We start from the raw sequence: 22526 nt of genomic DNA, 5'->3' as shown, positions 1-22526 counted from the left end.
CCAATACAAGTAAATAATCACTAGTCCAATGAATGCCACTCCAAATGCATTAGCTAAACAGATCAATATAATAAATCCAGGTTTTAACCCCTTACGTGAATTCGTCGCGTCATTACCTGATGAACCCTGAACTTGATCCGATGAATTATCGTTTGAATTGTTTTTACAGTTTTTTTGTAAAGAAAATCCACATAGGATAATAAGGTGGGGACAAGGGCAATTAATGGTTCAGGGGTATCCAAAGTAGGATGGTAAGGGCAAATATATTTAAAAAGTATAACGGAAGGCAAATATAACCAACCATTTTTGAAGAGTACAAGGGTAAATATGACCCTTTATCGTTTTCAAAAGACACATTAACTTTTTAGAAGTCCTATTACCCCCTTAACCAATTCAAAGTGGAATTAACAACCCCTTTTACACCTATGGGCATGGGGCGTGTGATTCACTCTCTTTAAGAGAGTGAGCAACAAAAAACTTGTTAAAATATAATGTTTTTTATAGCATTTTCTTTTATTAAATGTACTTTCTTATTTTTTCTTTTCATTTTCCTGTTTTCTCTTCTTATTTCGTTCTTTTCTTGTGTTTTTCCCTTCTTCTTCATTGAACCTCAATCTCTATTGCAGACGGGAAGTTTTTAAGCTAGAGATTTGGAGGTTTTACTTTTTATTTTTTACATATTATATTTTGTCCTTCTCTTATCTATAATTTTACCAAGAATATGACGTTTTGGCCGAAATTTTTTTCTGCCCTTCTCTCTGCTGTTCTTCGTCGCTGACGGAAAAAGATCCGGAAAAAAAAGTTGTAGAAAGTCAATTTTTTTTGGTAAAGATAGAATATTTTCAGTCTCTTTTGTTAGATATTGGGTTTGAGTTTACAAAGGAAAGATCTGAGAAAGTGTTTTTGATCAGTGCTTTAAAATAAAAACATTTCACCTTGTCCAAAAAAATGGTGACACCGGCGAATAAGCTTTTTGGCTAATAAATCCTAACATATTTCATTGCCTTTTTTCTTTTTCTCTTTCATTGATTAAACTTAACAATTAGTTTGTTTATAGTAAAAAACAAAAAAAAAAAAAAAAGAAGAAGAAGAAGAAGAAGAAGAAGAGAGAATGGTGGGGAGAAGTGATAAGGGGAACAAAAGTCATGAACTTCTGGAGACGCAGTAAAGAGAAAAGGGAAAAGAAAATGAGAGAGAAAAGAGTAAAGAAAAAGGAAAAAGAAAAATGAAGAAATATAAAAATAGAATAATGACGTGTCAGAATAAGAGTGGTGCGTGATGTCTACACTCTTCATTAAGACTGATATTGAGTGTGGAAGGTTGTATTAATTCCACTTCGAATTGGTTCAGGGGGTAATAGGACCTCTGCAAAATTAGAGTGTCTTTTTGAAAATACGGTCTAAGTTCAGGGAGGTAATGATGTATTTACTCTATGTACATATGACAGTAGGTATGTACGACATCTAGTGTATGTATGCATGCATAATTTATGTATGTATAACAACTAGTGTATGCGTATGATATGTTTCGAAAAAAGGATTAATACATAGACAATTCTTAAACTTACTAGCATATTTCATTTATACATTCAAATTACGATTTGTCCCAATTGAGCACATGAACACATGATAAATTGTTCCTATTAGACACTTTCGATTCAAATTCTGGAAAAACTTTTGCACGTGTTCTCAAACATCTATTAGGTAGTTAAGTTAACCACATAAAATATGACATCTCCTATAATTATACACATCATTCTCACTTAGAATAGGCCTGAGGTTTTACGGCTTCGTGAGGATAATTTATATAATTAAAGGAGGTGATATATATTAAGCGGTTAAGTTATCTACGTAATGGGCAACTTGGAAACATGCTGGGAGCCTTTTGAGAGTGAAAAGTAAACATGTCCTCCTGAAATACAATATCCCTACTCACAAAAGCCCTTCTGTATCCAAGGTCAGAGAGTTTGTCAACCTTCTCCCTGTCTGCATAACCTAGTAACACTACTTTGATTGCCGTTGCAGTAAACTTGTCCTTCCTAGGTAGGTTTGTGGCATAGCAAAGGCACCCTATCACCCTCATATATGATAAGTCAGGATCCTTTCCATAGAGTATCTGGTATGGAAACTTATTTTCCAGGTCTTCTACTGGTCACACGAACAACTCCCTCTATGCGATCACCCCAAACCTGACCGACAAATTACCTTGAAATCTTATTACTCTAGCTATTTTAAGGATGCATCTATGCCTTCTTTCTACCACCCCATTTTGCTGTGGGGTGTAGGGATAAGAGTTTGGTGGACAATACCATGGTTTGTAAACAAATTAGTGCAGCTATGATTAAAAAACTTTGAGCCATTATCAGACATCAGAATCTTCACTATCTTACCGAACTGATTCTCAACCATTAGAAGAAAATTTCGAAGAACAATAATAACATCAGAGCAGTAAGAAAATCCATGTTCATCTAGTGTAGTCATCAACTAATCTAAGGAAATATTGCACACCAATGTAAGTAAACACTTTATAGAGACCCACACATGTATAAATATCAAATGAAAAGACTCAGTGTCACGACCCAATATAGCTAAGTCGCGTGGGCACCTATCTTTTTCACCTCGGTAGGCGAACCCTTATCCAACAATCTCAAATACGTGAAATAATAAATAAATAAGTGGAAGAGATAGAAATACGTAAGTCTGACATAATAATAAATAGAATAGTGCGGAAGTACATCAACCACCCCAGAAATCTATTTAATCATACAAGAGCAACTAACTAACATCTACGAGTCTGGAAATATCAAAAATACATCAAAAGTCTGAATATGTCTCGGAATATCAAGTAAGACATAAAAAAAGGGAAGAATCTCCGAGGCGGCGAACGTCCCCGTGCTCACCCTGTAAGACTCTCCAGCAAATCTAGCACAACAATTAGCCACGAGAAGCAGATGTTGATCCTACTTAGAACTCCGCATTCATAAAAGACTGCAGCAAGTGCAAGTCAGTACAAACAACAAGTACTGGTAGGTATCATAGGCCAACTAAATTTAGCTAGCACATATGTAACACTCCGTAAATCCAAGCTAAGTGTGAAAGTGTCTTGGAGAATCGGACTCCACTGTTTTTGGTTAATGTAAAATACGGCCAAAGGATACGGCCCATATTTTAAAATACGGCAAAATACGGCCCGTATGCCTTGGGCGTATTTCACCCACCTTCCTTGGTTGCTCACTGTTTCTTGCTATCATTAAATACGGCCCGCATTTTGAAATACGGTCCGTATTTTTGGGCGTATTTCACCGTTCCCTAGATTGCTCACTGTTTTGTTAACGTTAAATACAACCACAGAATACGACCCGTATTTTAAAATAAGGTCCGTATTTCTGGGCGTATTTCGCTCGCCGCCAGCTGTGTATATATATAGCGGGTTCAGTTAATTTTATCGCTTGTTCACTTTCTCATAAACCCTAAGGACGAAATTCTTTTCTCCAAGTCTCCAAACTCTAAGGTAAGAACATATTTAACGTTATTAATCAATCCTAGCATTAAACTCATGGTTCTTAACATGATTCTTGAATGAAAAACCTAGGGTTTGCAAAGTAATCCTTCTCAAAGTAACTCAAGCTAGGGTTTTGGGTGTTCTTCGCTAAGAAGGTGAATTGTTAGGATACGCAAGGCTTAATTAAGGTATGTCACTCTTTTAAAAACCTTATTTTGGATGTATGCCTTCTTTTCAAAAGTTCTTTATTGAATAGAGAGGTGAACTTCTCATACTTTAAAAACCCTAATTCGTGTTTTGATTGTGGTTGGTGTGCGTGAGGGGATAAGCCCACATTAAACCTTGATCGTATTATCCTATATATACATATGTGAAATCACAATTGCTTTCTTGTATAAGAGATGGTCAATAAGGATGGCTAAGGGTTGGTAATAATGTTTTTCATATTGAACTATGACATTGAAATCTTAGTTTAAGAAGTGTAAACGTTTTCAAGACGTTCTTTGAAATGATTTATCTTTACGATATGGCATAATGAACTTTAATGCTAATTGATGGTGTGACTACTTTGAGACAAATTGTGAATCGGCTTCTATGCTATGAACTTTATTTTTGTGTTTGGCCTAGCTACTCGGGAGAAAGGGTAGCCACTATGGATCCTAGTGTGGTAATTGCCTAGCCATTCGGGAGGAAGAGTGTCCACTGTCGGGTTCGCTACCCGGAGTGCTGTTTATGCCTAGCTATCCGGGAGGAAGGATAGCCACCGAGAATTACATATTCCGGTGTGGTGCGCTATGATTAGGGAACCACTATGGTCATCCCTTCGATGTGATTGATTCTTGGGCCTGTATTGGCATGTGTGATATTCTTACTCTTTCATGGAACTGTTATTGATAATCATGATCAATTTGAAGTGCCTATTTGAAAGTTGTAACTTGACAAGAGGCTTCTTAATCGGTTTTGATAATGCTTACTGAGATATACAAGTTGAATAATTGTTTTACATTGATTTCATGTGGTTTTCAGAACTGATTTCTTTAAGTATTATTGTACTCTATTTTCGTATTACTTGTTGTCCCCGAGGCACTCATTGAGTACGAAGTACTCAGGCATACCATTGTTGTTTTTGATGGTATGTTAGGTAACGGAGAAGAGCAGGTTCTTGATGCTTCTGGCGCTTAGGAAAGATTTGCTGTTGTTGCTGACTTGGTGAGCCCACATGTTCATTCGTGGGACACCCTAATTATAGTTATTCATTATTTTAGGATTTTTGCGGGTTGCGTCCCGATGTGTTAGACAATCATTCTTTATCTTAGAAGCTCCATAGTAGACATTATTATGGGTAGTTGTCGAGTTGTTTAACTCTTGGGCATGTGCTACGTTTTGATTAAGTTTTATGACATTGAATACTTCCGCTGATTTAATTCATATATCATGACTCATTTGATTTTTTTTAAATTTGTCGGAGGTGATATTGAACCTGGCGGGTTCAAGTGTTAATAGTGATCGGTCAGGTTCTTCTGATGTTGTTCATGACGTCGGATGCCGATCACGTCTAAGGTGGGTTTTGGGGGCGCGACCATATATCAAGTTAATAAAGTAAGCTAAACAGGTAAATCAACATGGTATAAGTCAAACAGGAGCCAAAATCCAAGTACATGTCATCACCTATGTTATAGCATCTAAACCCAATTGTGTCAATTCTCAAGCACTCAGTCCGAATCCGTATATCACAAATACATCATAAGAATATCACAATTGAAGCCATGATGCGATGCAATGCAATGCAAAAATGTATGGAATGTGAATGCAATGCAATGCTGTGTACACATGTACTCCGATGATGGAACATCACATCTCGGTAGCACAACCCATAGGGGACTCGCGAAGTCCATGTACCTCACAGTTCCGGCACAACCTCGGCAACCGCTACCTCACAATTCTGACAACTCCCTCGGTAATCGCTACGCACAACCTCAAATCCGGGACAACCATCGAATATTGGTCCTCACGTCACTCTCATCCAACTGAGCCCAGCTCATAACAGTGTTTTCTCAAGTATCATCTGTTACACCTCGAAAAATTTTCCGTGAACATACAATGAATAAACTAACGAAGGGCACGATGTATACGATGTTTTAGTAAGTAAGAAATAACGTTTGATGATTTTAAATAAGATTTCAAAGATATTTGAGGTGAGAGACGAGGGTTATTAAGGAGAGCAAGGTATATGTTGTGTGTCGGAAAGGATTTACGAGTAAAACGTTAGTGATGATTTAATAGTGCCTTGGAGAAGAATTATAACGTCCCTTAAATAGTTAATGAGGTGTTAAACAAGTATCAAGAAGGTTCCATAAGGATTGGAGATCAAACGAAGTAACGAGAACAAGATCGGAGAAAAGATGAGTTCTACGGCCGATTATACGGTCCGTATAATGGACCGAAAAATCATTACAGTGAAGTCCCTCATTGATGGGATTATACGGTCACTTATACGGACCGTATAAAATTATACGGACCGTATAATGTGCCATAAAATGAACACAAAAGTGAGAAGTTGATGGGGTGATTTCACGGTCACTTATACGGACCGTATAATGTGCCGTCAAATTGACACAAAAAGGGATGGTTGCTGAGGCAATTTCACGGTCACTTATACGGACCGTATAAGTGTCCGTATAATTTCGTCGGGACATATTTTTAATTTATAAAAAGAACAACCAAGTTCATTATTTTCATTTCATTTTCATTCTCCACAACTCAAGACTTCTCTAGAAACTTCCACACACTTCATATAAAAGAACCCAAGAGAAATTGATGATCAATTTCATCAAACCCACAAAAATCCAGTGTAAGAAACACATTAAAGTGCATCCAAGCCAAGGAATATCAATGGAAATGAACTAGGGTTTTGGTGAAAGAGAAATATTTCAACTCAAGGCTTATTCCTACACTATCTAAGGTAAGTTTTATGGTATTTACATGTTATTTAAGGTGTTGAAAAGTTGAAACACTTGGATTGTGGAAGGGTATAGAAAATGGGTCATGAAAGTGAGATTAGTGTAAATTTTGAGTAGCAGTTTGGAATGAATCATGAATGTTGATATGTTGTGATTGTAATTACGTTATGAATGATGTCAAGAGCATGATAGAAACATTAGATGAGAATGAATGTAACGTTGTATTGTGATTATGATTATGGATGACCTTGAGGGGAAATTATGGGGGTTGGAAATGATGAATTTGACAAAATTTATTGATGATGATATTGTAAATGTTGTTATGGATGATTGGGAATTGATATATGATATGGAGAAAGTAGTAGAAACAAAGGAGATGCTGCTCAATTTTCTCTAGATTTAGTTCAAACACGCTTATGTTATCAGTTATCTAATTTGAGCATGAACTCTCTTGAAGGTAGAAACGCGAACAACGAAGGAGAACGATCAAATGATAGAATAGCTAAATGAAAAAGGTATGTAAGGCTAGTCCCTTGTTTCTATGGCATGACTCCTATGTCATAAATCTTCCTATCTTTCCATGATCTTTCTATATAACGGAAATTATGAGTCCATGACTATGAGAAATCATCTACGCACATGACAACGAAAGGAGATACGATATGAGCATGATAATGATGATGATGATGAAAATAAGTATGAAGAGTCCTAAAGTAATATAAGATGTCCATGAAGCTAATGATCCTAAGTATAGTTTTATTGATGATTTTCCTTGTGTACACTCACCTTAAAATGCTAGTTCCTCCAAGGTGAGACATGACGATTATGATCACTCCATAACGTAGTCGGCGGTTCACAACCATATGTCACCCCGACATAGCCATGGTTACCTTCCAGTTCTAATGTAGGATTAATGATGAATTTATGATGATGCTAAGTTATGATAAGTTTATGATATGCGTATGAGATGTGTAATAATGCTGAGTTTATGATTGATTATATGACGATACGATTCCACCGTGCCTAGTTGGCCGGGCATGTCACCGCGAAGACGGGCTGCATACGATTCCACCGTGACTAAATGGCTGGGAATGTCACCGCTAAGGCGGGCTGCTATATTTACACTGAGCCTAGAGAGCCGGGCATGATCACCACTAGTGGGCGGCATATGATGGTTACCCGGACGCGGGTTAACGATGATGATTGATATGATATGATGATGTATGCACTATAATGATACACACACTATGATTATATATATATATATATATATATATATATATATATATATATATATATATATATATATAATATGTATGAAATGTATCCATGCTTAAAGGTTACGCAGGTTGTATCTTCACCTTATGACTTATGATTTCTCTATCATGTTCATTTCATTCATGCCTTACATACATAGTACAATGTTCGTACTGACGTCCATTTTCTTTGGACGCTGTGTTCATGCCCACAGGTAGACAGGGGGATGGTGCAGACCTGTAGGAGCTATTAGTAGATTTATAGGAGCACTCCATTATTCCGGAGGTGCTATTTGGTTTATTCTTTTGTGTATGTATATGTATATGTATTTTGGGTACGACGGGGTCTTGTCCCGTCCATATGTCTAGTACTCTAGTAGAGGCTCGTAGATACGCATGTGTGGGTAGTATGGTCTCACGATGTTACTATTGTATATGTATTATTATTTTAATAGCCGAAGGGCTTATGTATATAAAAGTAATTATGTTCCCAAATGAGAAATGGTTTTCCTATGATTTGAATATTATATTAATGAATGTACGCTTAATGAGTATGATAAGCAATAGAATGAGTGGTGCTCGGTGGTTAGCCCCGGGTACCCGTCATGGCCCCTAGTCGGGTCGTGACATCATCAATATATCAACAGTATATCATGACGGATCAGAATGCGTGCAATGTATGAGTTTGATGTCAATAATCAATTCAATATCACAAGTACCACGCACGAGCATACCAACAATATCATGAAAAGGCTATACAATAAGCCACAATAGGATCACAACTCTTCATAGTACCTCATAGGGAACATAAGTAATATCAATGATAAGTCTATACAATAAGCCATAATAGAATCACAATCCTCATACAATAAGCCATAATAGAATCACCATCTTTCATCTTAAGAGATCGTGCGATACAGTTGTGTTATAAGATTATCTCCTCCTTAATAGTGTGCTATGATTCCAGAAATGCCGCCAAAGGGAAAAGCTACAGCCGCCCAGAAGGGCAAGACTACGATGAAAAGGCGGGTAGAAAGAGAGCCGCCAATGAATGTAGAAGAGGGCGAGTCACATAATGAGGCCCCATCTAACACTTCCTCCGCCCCGCCCAATGTAGAAGAACAAGGAGGAGCTTCAGCTCCTGTTCCTCCACCGGTTACTTCGGGTCAACAAGTGACCGACGCTATTCATCTATTGACGTAGTTAGTTGCCGCCTAGGGACAACGGAAGAATGCGGGTCCAAGTGATCGGGCAGCCAGTACCAGAGCCCGTGAGTTCATGAGTTTAAATCCTCTGGGATTTTTTGGGTCAAAGCCGAATGAAGACCCGTAAAGTTTTATTGATGAAATGTTGAAGATTATTCATGCCTTCGAAACTGAATCTGTGGAGTTAGCATCTTATAGACTCCGAGATGTGGCGGTATTATGGTACAATAATTGGCTATCATCAAAAAAAGAGGATGCACCTCCTCTCGTTTGGCAAGAATTTGTAGATGCCTTCATCCGCCATTATTTGCCACCCGAGGTTCGCCGAGCTAGAGCGGATAAGTTCTTAAATCTGAAATAAGGAAATATGAGTGCCCGGGAGTATAGCCTTCAATTTAATTCCTTGGCTATATATGCCCCGAATATGGTGGGTGACATGGGAGATAGAGTGCATCGATTCGTGAGTGGCTTAGGGCCACATTTGTTTAAGGATTGTTTGACGGCTTCGTTGCAAGATGGGATAGATATTTCCCGAATTCAAGCTCATGCCCAGAATTTAGAAGGACAACAACATCCGCAAAGGGGTGATCGTGATATTGATAGAATGCAAAGTAAGAGGGCTAGATCTATGGGGGCAGGTAGTGATTACAGAGGGGGATCGAGGCAGACATATCCTAGACATTCAGGCCAGCCGACAACTAGTGCGCCTCCACGATTTGCAGATAGGAGATTTGATCGCTCCTTTCCTTCAGGACAGAGTCAGAGTTCGAGAGCTTCAGGTTTCTCAGTTTGGGGGTGATCATAGTCAGAGGAGACCACCAGTGCCGCGATGTAGTCAGTGCGGTCAATTACATTCAGGGGGATGTCGCCAGGGCACAGATGCATGCTATGTTTGTGGACAGACTGGGCATTTTATGCGAGATTGTCCCTCGAGGTATGGTAGAGGTGGGGCTCAGCCCACAGGATCAGCAGCTGGTTCCTCCTCAGTGCGCCCGGTAGGGCAGACTCCCCAGATGTCAGCAGGTCGAGGTAGAGGCAGAGGGGGAGCATCTACTTCAGGTGCCACTCAGCCCCGTATGTATGCTTTAGCCAGACGACAGGATCTTGAGTCGTCCCAAGATGTGGTTACAGGTACATTACCAGTATTTTCCCATGATGTGTATGCATTTATAGATCCGGGTTCTACCCTATATTATATTACTCCGTATACTGCTGGTCGTATTGGGGTGAAACCAGAGCCAATAAAACCTTTTGAGGTATCTACTCCGGTTGGTGATCCCGTGATAGCTAGACAAGTGTATAAAAATTGTATAATTGTGATATGCAACCGTTAGACTAAAGCTGATTTAGTTGAGCTGGAAATGTTAGATTTCGATGTGATTGTGGGTATGGATTGATTGGCCTCATGTTATGCTAATGTTGATTTCCGAATGAAAGTAGTTCGATTTCAATTTCCGTGAGAACCCGTGCTCGAATGGAAGGGTAATACAGCATCTCCAAGATGTAGGTTTATTTCCTACCTTAAGGCAAGAAAGATGATAGCTAAGGGCTATATTTATCACTTAGTCCGAGTTCATGATACCGAAGCAGAGTCGCCAACTTTCCAATCCGTTCCGGTAGTGAATGAATTTCCGGATGTATTTCCAGATGAACGTCCAGGCATTCCTCCGGAAAGAGAGATTGATTTCGCTATTGATGTGTTGCCGGACACCAAACATCTTACCGAATGGCTCCGGCAGAATTGAAAGAATTAAAGGCATAGTTGAAAGATTTGCTTGAGAAGGAGTTTATTAGACCCAGTTCATCACCGTGGGGAGCACCTGTCCTATTTGTAAGAAAGAAAGATGGTTCCCTACGAATGTGTATCGATTACAGGCAGTTGAACAAGGTGACGATAAAGAACAAATATCCTCTCCCAAGGATTGATGATTTGTTTGATCAACTACAGGGTGCCAAGTGGTTCTCCAAAATAGAATTGCTGTCAGGTTATCATCAAGTGAGAGTTAAAGAAGAATATATTCCCAAAACAGCTTTCAGAATGAGATATGTCCCTTATGAGTTCCGGGTGATGTCGTTTGGGTTAACTAATGCTCCAACAGTGTTCATGAATTTGATGAATAATGTATTCAAGCCTCTCTTGGATTATTCGTAATAGTGTTCATTGATGACATTATGGTATACTCTCGCACAGAATCAGAACATGCAGATCATTTACGTATTGTTCTTGGAATTCTTCGAACCCGAGAATTGTATGCAAAATTTTCAAAGTGCGAGTTTTGGCTGAATTCTGTGACATTTCTGGCTCATGTTATTTCGGATGATGGCATTAGAGTTGATACTCAGAAAATTGAAGTTGTGAGGACTTGGCCAAGGCCTACGACGCCTACAGAAGTCCGCAGTTTTCTGGGATTGGCAGGATATTATAGAAGGTTCGTAGAAGGATTTTCCTCTATTTCAGCCCCATTGACGAAAGTAACCCAAAAGTCAGCTAAGTTTCAGTGGAATGATGCTTGTGAACGCAGCTTCCAAGAGTTGAAGGACAGATTAACTTCAGCTCCGGTCTTAACGCTCCCAGAAGGGCCAGATGGCTATGTTGTATACTGTGATGCTTCCGGTTGTTGGGTTAGGATGTGTGTTAATGCAGCACGGTAAAGTCATTGCTTATGCTTCAAGACAGCTGCGGAAACATGAAAAGAACTACCCAACTCATGATCTTGAATTGGCTGCAGTTATTCACGCGTTAATGATGTGGAGACATTACTTGTATGGTGTGCATGTTGATATCTATACAGATCACAAAAGTCTTCAATACATTTTCAAACAGAAGGAGTTGAATATGCGGCAGAGACGGTGCTTAGAATTATTGAAAGATTATGATGTGAGTATTTTATACCACCCCGGAAAGGCAAATGTAGTAATTGATGCGCTTAGCCGCCGATCAATGGGCATCCTATGTGAAGTCCCTTTGGAAAAGAAATAATTAATTCATGAGCTCTGCCAACTAGCTAATCTTGGAGTACGTGTGATTGATTCAGGTAGTGCAGGAATTGGTATTAATGATCCCACAGTCTCGTCCCTGAATATGGAAGTAAAAGAGCGTCAATATGAAGATCCTCAGTTGAGCCATTATAGCGACACGCTTCATGAAAAAGAGAAGTCTCCATTTGAAACTTCAATGGATGGAATTTTTAAATACCGAGGCAGGCTATGTGTTTCGAATGTTGCAAAATTACGCCGTCGAATTCTAGAAGAAGCTCATTATTCTTGGTATTCTATTCACCCAGGTGCAACAAAGATGTATCATGATATCAATTTGATATATTGGTGGGATGGCATGAAGAGAGACATAGCAGAATTTGTAGCTCAATGCCCAAATTGCCAGCAAGTGAAAATCGAACATCAAAAGCCAGGAGGATTATTGCAAGCGATGGAAATCCCTACTTGGAAATGGGAAGTGATCAACATGGATTTCATTGTGGGGTTACCTCGTTCTCGAGGCAAGTATGATTCCATATGGGTGATCGTGGACAGACTCACGAAAGCAACTCATTTTATTCCAGTCAGAACCACATACCCTGCACAAGATTATGAAAGGTTGTATCTCAAAGAAATTGTGCGACTCCATGGTATTCCGATATCCATTATCACCGATAGAGGAGCGCAATTTACAGCCAAGTTCTGGAAATCTTTCCAAGAAGGTTTAGGTACTCAAGTAAAGCTCAGCACGACATTCCATCCGCAAACTGATGGGCAAGCCGAACGTACTATTTAGACCTTGGAGGATATGCTAAGGGCATGTGTACTATATTTTGGGGGTAGTTGGGATGACCACTTACCTCTAATCGAGTTTGCATACAATAATAGTTACCATTCCAGCATCCAAATGGCTCCGTATGAAGCTTTATATGGAAGGAAGTGTAGATCTCCAATTGGATGGTTTGAAATAGGGGAAGTACAGCTAATAGGCCCTGAGTTAATTCAACAAGTAGTAGAAAAAGTCAAGGCGATCCGAGATCGATTATTGACAGCCCAGTCAGCAAAATTCTTTTGCGGACAATCGCCGGCGAGACCTAGAATTTCAAGCTGATGATTGGGTATTCTTAAAGGTGTCACCGAAGAAAGGTGTGATGAGATTTGACAAGAAAGTAAAGTTAAGTCCTCGATATATTGGACCTTATAAGATTATCCGCAAGGTGGGTCAAGTAGCTTATGAATTGGACTTGCCTCCAGAACTTGAATCAGTCCATCCAGTTTTCCATGTCTTAATGCTCCGAAAGTGTGTTGGAGCTCCTATGAGAATTGTCCCAATAGATGATGTTCAAGTGACAGAAAAGCTAGCATATGAAGAAGTGCCTATTGCCATATTAGACAGGCAAGTACGGAAGCTTCGAAATAAGGAAGTGGCCTCAGTTAAAGTCTTATGGAGAAATAACAACCGGGAAGAAATGACTTGGGAGGCGAAAGAGAGTATGAAATCCAAATACCCGCACTTATTTCAGCCCCTACAAGAGATCCACGATGAAACATGAAAATTATGAGGTATGTATGCTTTCTTTTTATGCATATGGGTCCTGTTTGGCCTACTTATATTGCTATTGTGTTGTAGCCCTGTGAGGCAATGTTATTGTGGGCTGTTGTGACAGGATGGTAGTGCCCTATTACAGGGGAAACTCTGGCGAAATTTTAGTAGAGTTCCCGAGTACTTAATGTACGAGGATGAATGTTCCAAAAGGGGGGAAGAATGTTACACCTCGAAATTTTTTCCGTGAACGTACAGTGAATAAACTAACGAAGTGCACGATGTGTTAGAAAGTAAGAAATAACGTTTGATGATTTTAAATAAGATTTCAAAGACATTTGAGGTGAGAGACGAGAGTTGTTAAGGAGAGCAAGGTATATGTTGTGTGTCAGAAAGGATTTACGAGTAACAAGTTAATGATGATTTGATAGTGCCTTGGAGAAGAATTATAATGTCCCTTAGATCGTTAATGAGGTGTTAAACAAGTATCAAGAAGGTTCCATAAGGATTGGAGATCAAACGAAGTGACGAGAACAAGATCGGAGAAAAGATGGGTTCTACGGCCGATTATACGGTCCGTATAATGTTATACAGTCCGTATAATGGACCGCAGAATCGTCACAGTGAAGTCCCTCACTGATGGGATTATACGGTCACTTATACGGACCATATAAAATTATACGGACCGTATAATGTGCCGTAAAATGAACACAGAAATGAGAAGTTGATGGGGTGATTTCACGGTCACTTATACGGACCGTATAAATTTATACGGACCATATAATGTGCCGTCAAATTGACACAGAAAGGGATGGTTACTGAGGCAATTTCACGGTCACTTATACGGACCGTATAAGTGTCCGTATAATTTCGTCGCGACAAATTTTTAATTTATAAAAAGAGCACCCAAGTTCATTATTTTCATTTCATTTTCATTCTCCACAACTAAAGACTTCTCTAGAAACTTCCACACACTTCATATACAAGAGGCCAAGAGAAATTGATGATCAATTTCATCAAACCCACAAAAATCAAGTGTAAGAAACACATTAAAGTGCATCCAAGCCAAGGAATATCAATGGAAGTGAACTAGGGTTTTGGTGAAAGAGAAATATTTCAACTCAAGGCTTATTCCTACACTATTTAAGGTAAGTTTTATGGTTTTTACATGTTATTTAAGGTGTTGAAAAGTTGAAACACTTGGATTGTGGAAGGGTATAGGAAATGGGTCATGAAAGTGAGAATAGTGTAAATTTTGAGTAGTAGTTTGGAATGAATCATGAATGTTGATATGTTGTGATTGTAATTACGTTATGAATGATGTCAAGAGCATGATAGAAACATTAGATGAGAATTAATGTAACGTTGTATTGTGATTATGATTATGGATGACCTTGAGGGGAAATTATGGGGGTTGGATAATGATGAATTTGACAAAAGTTATTGATGATGATATTGTAAATGTTGTTATGGATGATTGGGAATTGATATATGATATGGAGAAAGTAGTAGAAACAAAGGAGATGCTGCTTAATTTTCTCTAGCATTAGTTCAAACACGCTTATGTTATCGATTATCTAATTTGAGCATGAACTCTCTTGAAGGTTGAAACGCGAACAACGAAGGAGAACGATCAAACAATAGAATAGCAAAACGAAAAAGGTATGTAAGGCTAGTCCCTTGTTTCTATGGCATGACTCCTATGGCATAATCTTTCTATCTTTCCATGATCTTTCTAAATAACGGAAATTATGAGTCCATGACTATGAGAAATCATCTACGCACATGATAACGAAAGGAGATACGATATGAGCATGATAATGATGATGATGATGATGAAAATAAGTATGAAGAGTCCTAAAGTAATATAAGATGTCCATGAAGCTAATGATCCTAAATATAGTTTCATTGATGATTTTCCTTGTGTACACTCACCTTAAATTGCTAGTTCCTCCAAGGTGAGACATGAAGATTATGATCACTCCATAACGTAGTCGGGGGTTCACGACCATATGTCACCCCGACATATCCATAGTTATCTTCCAGTTCTAATGTAGGATTAATGATGAATGTATGATGGTGCTAAGTTATGATAAGATTATGATATGCCTATGAGATGTGTAATAATGATGAATTTATGATTGATTATGTGCCTAGTTGGCCGGGCATGTCACCGCGAAGGCGGGCTGCATACGATTCCACCGTGCCTAAATGGCCGGGCATGTCACCGCTAAGGCGGGCTGCTATGTTTACAGCGAGCCTAGAGGGCCGGGCATGATCACCACTAGTGGGCGGCATATGATGGTTACCCGGACGCGGGTTAACGATGATGATCGATATGATACGATGATGTATGCACTGTAATGATACACGCACTATGATTATATATATTTTGAAATGTATCCACCCTTAAAGGTTACGCAGGTTGTATCTTCACCTTATGACTTATGATTTCTCTATCATGTTCATTTCATTCATGCCTTACATACTTAGTACAATGGTCGTACTGACGTCCGTTTTCTTTGGACGCTGTGTTCATGCCCACAGGTAGACAGGGAGACGGTGCAGACATGTAGGAGCTATCAGCAGATTTACAGGAGCACTCCATTATTTCGGAGGTGCTATTTGATTTATTCTTTTGTGTATGTATATGTATATGTATTTTGGGCACGACGGGGTCTTGTCCCGTCCATATATCTAGTACTCTAGTAGAGGCTCGTAGATACGCATGTGTGGGTAGTATGGTCTCACGATGTTACTATTGTATATGTATTATTATTTTAATAGCCGAAGGGCTTATGTATATAAAAGTAATTATGTTCCCAAATGAGAAATGGTTTTCCTATTATTTGAATATTATATTAATGAATGTACGCTTAATGAGTATGATAAGCAATAGAATGAGTGGTGCTCGGTGGTTAGCCCCGGGTACCCGTCATGGCCCGTAGTCGGGTCGTGACAAAAGTGGTATCAGAGCAGTTCTGTGGCGGCGGGATCACTGCAGTGGTCCCGCCTGGATGGTCACTTAGACCGCCGTGACGGTTGGCCTTCAAATGTACATGGCCACTGTGGCGGCCCTTCCCACCGCTATGGAGGGACCGTTGAGGCGGTAAGGGTGTCGCCAAAGCAGACACTAGCACTAGATTCTCCCAAAAAATAATCACAATCTCAATCCGAAATCCTGACTAATACCTGAGGCCATCTGCTCACAAACCACATACACAGACACACATAAAAACACGCTACACACTCGTGGCCTCTAAATTTCGAACGGAGGTCTCGTTGACCGAGTCAACTCCCGATACCTCAATTTCAATCTCCCAACCCAAGTCCCAAAATTCCCCCGAGGGCATTGGCAGCCGAACCAGATATGCACACAAGTTCTAAATGACCTTCCGGACCTCTCGAAATCGACGAATTTTCAAAAAGCTCCGTTTACCCAAAAGTCAACCTTGAGTCAACTCTTTTTCGCTTAAAGCCAAATTTCTCAAAAAGTCACCCAAATGAAATCCTAACACCTCGGGAAGCGCATCAACAGTCCCCTCGGGTCAAAAGTAAGCTAACAAGCTCGGGGAAAGGTCAAAGAGCACCCAAAAGACAATAACGGCCAAGCGGGTCGTTACACTCAACTGCTTTATTTTTTACTAATATCGAAAGGAATTCTTGTCTGCTGACTAATGAACTTACACCGTAATGGTTTGTTGTAACTTTTTTACTATCAAAATTATTCAACTTCCTAAGTACTGACATTGGTATATGCCCCTTTTTGATGCCAAACTTCTGCTATAGTGGTGTCCTTTAATACTGCCTTGGATTTCCCTTTTTCAGCTTTGTTTCCTCTTAGATGTGAGCTAAGCACATGCAAGCAATCTTCCTCCTGACCATTCTTCTTCACCCTACCAATGAAGAGATCATGAAAAGTAAAAAATTCAAGAAAAAAATTCACACAATATTTCAATTCTTTTGTTACCTTAGACACTGATGACAAATTGAATGTAAAATTCGGGACACACAAAACATTCTGTATCATTGATATCACTACAAGAAAAATGCAAAATTGTGATGGAATATTTTTGACGGATTTGTGATTATTTTATAACATAATTCATCAATATGAATAAATTTTGTGACGGACATGATGATCAGTCACAATTCAATTACAAATTTGTGACGGAAATGATGGTTTATCACAATTTCATCGCAAATATATGAAGAAAATAAGGATTAGTTACAATTCCATCACAAATATTTGAAGGCCTTGTGATTCCCTCACAAAATTTTTAACAAGGTAAATTCTAATTGAAATAATTTGATTTTGTGACGGAATATACTGTCTCAGCAATTAGTGACGAAATTTTGACGGATCATTCTATCACAAATTTTGGCAAAACAAATGTCTCATATCGAAAGATAATGAAACATGTAGCGTAAGTGGTTATTATAAAAGAGTGAGAGGGAAACCTATAGAGATATGATTTATTAACTAAATTATTAATGATTTAATTATCATTTAATAACTGAATACGCCATTTGTCCCGAAAAGATTTTCTTAGTTACTATTTTAACAGTCAAAGAATGTTTTCTTGATCATAGTTTTTTCAAATACTTTGTAAATATTTTGAATTGTTAACTTTTTTGACTTATAGTACTTTTTATGTATTTTCTAAATATGTAATTTTTCTTTAAAAAAATAAAATAAAGATTTTATGTTCGAATTCACACCAACATTAGTTAGTTTGACCCTCGTATTCTGAATCAAGGTATGTGTTTTGGGATGGAGGGAGTAATTAATAAATAAATGTTTATTAATTAATAAATTATAAAATTTATTATCTAATTATAATTTATTTAAAAAATTTAATATTGTGATGGATTTGTCACATACTTATCTTTTTTAGTCTATCACTCTTGGTGATGGATTTAACCTTTATTACATCAAATAGTTTGTGAACGATTAGTAAAATCCATCTCTTTTAGACGAACATTTCTTCACAAATCTATCATAACATTTTTGGAGAAGTCCTTATTCCTTCACAAATATTTTAAGACGAGCGAATATGTGACGGCCCAAAGTTTGTCACAAATCTATCACAAAATTGAATCTATGACATAATATTTATGGATTTGTTCATCACAATTTGTGTTGTCTTGTATTTCCTGCCAATTGGAAATTTCCTATTTGTGATACAGCTGCTGAATCCCCATTTGGTAGCTGTACTTTTCATGTCTGTTCTATTGATCCATCATTATCTAATAAACTTTCTTCACCAATCATATGATTATTGGCCCGTGTATGTACTATCCGTTTCAATTCAACTAGGATTGGAAAGAAGGAATTGCCACCCATTTTGCACTAGCCTCATTCACAAGTCCTGTTGAGCATTTTGAGAATCTGGCTGTACTGATCCCGTGTTGAAGAATGCTACTTGTTGGCCTGACAGATCCAATATTGATTTCCATATCTCCACCATTTTTAGCCTCCATATTGACTCTCTTCTCCCCTTTGAAATCTGCTGGATAACCTACTATCTGATAGTAATTCTTTTTTTTAGTTATCCCTTCACTTGGCACTGATCACACTTCATTAGTTTGTAACATGTATCCTTTGTATACCATTTTATATTATAGTAATCATACATCGTCTAATTATAGTTCTTCTTATACTTCTGCATCTGTCCATCTCTTCTGGCTGTAAACAATGCAATAGGTTCTACATTTTCTCCATTGTTGTAACTTCCTCTTGTAATGTTTGTTGTCTGCAGCATCATCAATTGGAGTAATATATGCTGTTGCTAGCTTGGTTGTATCCTTCACTGAGCCATAGGAGGAACTGGAGCAATCTCTATTGTTCGAACTATTTTGTGTAATATGTCGACCTCTCACAATCACAGAATGAAGGGTGAACAATAGAGTCAGACTCATCCCAGGGTTCCTTTAGTCATGAGTAACAGAAACTGAAGCAACTCTCTGTGTCAAAATGAAAAATCTCCTCATGCAATTAAAAGACATGTTTACTTTACCAAATCTCTCCTTCAAGTCTTTGCAGAGCAAATGCACATTAGATCTAAAAAGATTTCCACTCAGTAAATCTTTACTTACCTTGGGTGTTAGCCATGAAACTGCCAAACCATTACAATGGTCCCATTGCATTCCTTGATCTGACTCAAAATCTTCTTTAACTATAGTCCCATCGAAAAATCCAAGCTTGTTTCTGGTCAACAACACCCATTGCATAGCTCGGCTCCATAAAGTGTAATTCTCCATCCTTATCAACCGTATTCCGACCTAAACTACTCCAGGAACATCAACAGAAGACAAATAGAGAGGATGTTTGTGATAAAAAAACTCTCGATCTATTCTCTGTTATCTCCGTAGTTCCTAGAGTCCCATTAGATTTGTCCGTGGGAGCCATGCAATTAGAATTTAGATGCAAAAAGTGTATATCTTTCAATTTCTTTCCAGTAACAGCTAATTAACTGTGTAGCCTAAAGGATCAAACCTTTCTCTCTTCACTATATTTTTCTCTATCCATTAAAGAAGCCATCCTCTATATTCTCGAACTAGAATACTTTCCAAAATGAATAGGAGGACATTGTTGTAATTTGCATAGAACTTTTCATTTTACCTATCCGCACACAAAAAGAGGATAAATAAGCGATTATTAGCTTAAGAAAATATCGATATTGAGAACCGAGAAAGCAGGGGAGCAAGTTGACACATTGAATACAATCTGCATAACATATTGGATTAATCCAAAATGATACCTTTTACTGATACATTTCATATAAGATGTCTTCCAAAGATGGAATTATATAATTGAAGTTGAATTTTTATGTCTTAATTTCGAATAATTAACTTTAGGGGCGTCTTATCCAATGAGAGTTACTGTTTATATGGAGATAAGGCGTTTGCATGCTATTTATTGAAATTGGTTAGAGCAATCAATCTTTGGAGATAAGTCATTTGTGTATATTTTTAGCACAATAAAAAAAAAATTCTGTAGTTTTTCCCCTTCAATTTAGTCCTCTTGTTTGTACAAGGGCCTCTGTTTTTATTTTTTTTTTTATTTTTTTATTTTTTATGTTAGATCTTTAGTTGACAAGAAGCGTCTTGTTCAATCTTTACGTATACTAAGTGTATTTCTCTTGATTCACCAGCTCAAAGTTACATCATATATATGCACATTTCCACCGACACTATTCACTAATTACTTCTCTAACTGATTTTATTAGCTTAATTAGTTTCCTAACTACTCAACTAATCACTTTTACAGAACTGTCCACTAATTGCATAGCTAGCCATTACATGACTAGCCTATATTGCTATCTCCAATACTCCCCCTCAAGCCAGTAGTTGTGAAAACATTGAGCTCTCCTAGCTTGGACAATAACAGTTCATGTTGTGGTCTGCCTAAACCTTCGGTTATGATGTCTGCTTGTTGATCCATGGTTCCCAATTACTGAGTTTTGATTAATCCACTTGTATCTTCTTATGGATGAAGTAGCAATCAATTTCGATATGCTTTGCCCTCTCATAATATACTGGATTTGCAACAATTTATAGTGTTGCTTTTCTATCACAGAACAAATACATTGATAGCACAATTTTCTGGCCAAGTTCTTTAGACAAACTTGTAATCCATACAATTTTTAAGACAATTGTAACTGTACTTCTGTATTCTGACTTAGCTGAACTTCTAGATACAGTGGATTGCTTCTTGGACTTCCAAGTTACCAAACTATCTCCATGCTTCACCAAGAAACCAGTTACTTCCTTGTATTTGGGCAAGCTTTCAATCTGCATCATAATAAGCTTATGAATGATCAGATTTTCTGCTACTCATCAGAATTCCAAGTCTTGGTTGGTTTTCGATATATCTTACAATTATAATTCCTGCTTCTATATTCGATTTCTTGGGCCTTTGTGTCACGATCCAATTTCACTAAGTCGTGCGGACACCTACCTTTCCCACCTTGATAGGCGAACCCTTATCCCAACAATCATAAAACATAAGTAAAGCAAAAGAAAATAGAATAACGTAAGTCTCACGATAATAATATAAAGAAAGTGCGGAAGTAATGTAAATCCAACCCCAGTATCTGGTCTGGTCACACCACAGCATCTAAACCAAATACTATAAGTCTGAAGAATGATAATAATACACAAGTAGTCTCAAGTCATGTCTCAGAATGACGAGTGAGACATAAGTAGTAGGAAGAGTCTTCGGGCAGCGAACGTCCTCATGATCACCCTAAATGGACTCGACAGTAACCTCGATAATCAACCACGAGGAGTAAAAGTAGATCCAACTTGATACTCTGCATTCATATAAGAATGCAGCAAGTGTAGGTCAGTAAAAACAAAAAGTAATGGTAGGTATCATAGGCCAACTAAGACGAGCTAACGAATATAAAGACAACAAATCAAGATAAACACGTAAAACAACAAGGTACAAGTCAACACCAATCAATGTCCATGGTACAAGTTGTTATAGGCCGAACTTTGTACGTTCGGATATTTCGAGGTAGTCGTGGTACGTTGAAGGCAAGACCATTTTCAAAATTATTTTAATGTACAAGTTGTTGTGAATATTATTAGTATGGAAATATTGAGAAAGACTAAGGGTAAAAAGGGAAATTCGCAAAATGGTTCATGGTAATATTGTGGAAAGGCTAAGGGCAAAATGGAAATTTCATAAAGTTCAAGAAAGTCCAAGAAAAGGCCATCTTGGCCGTGTAGTGTGTGTGTGTGTGCATGTGGGACCCACCCCTTTTGTTGGACAAATTAATTCAAGCCAAGATGGAGGACATGTGGCCAAGTCTTGTGTGGACTATGTGTATATATATATATATGAGAGAGAGCGCTTACCAAGCAAGATTTACTCTTCATGAAAATTCAAGAAACATGAAAGAGAGAAGCCCAAAGGAATTCGGCCAAGGGGTTGGCCGAACTTGGCCATGGAAAATTTGGTCAAGAAAAATTGTTTTCTTCTAGCTTTTCTACCAATTGGAGTGTCCTTAACAACATGGAGTGGTTGTTGGAACAAGCAAATCATTCATTTGGACAACCTATAAGTCTAGCCGAA

This window comes from Lycium barbarum, chromosome 4 (assembly GCF_019175385.1).
Source record: "Lycium barbarum isolate Lr01 chromosome 4, ASM1917538v2, whole genome shotgun sequence".
Lineage (NCBI taxonomy): Eukaryota > Viridiplantae > Streptophyta > Magnoliopsida > Solanales > Solanaceae > Lycium > Lycium barbarum.
Note: the sequence above shows the minus strand (reverse complement) of the source record.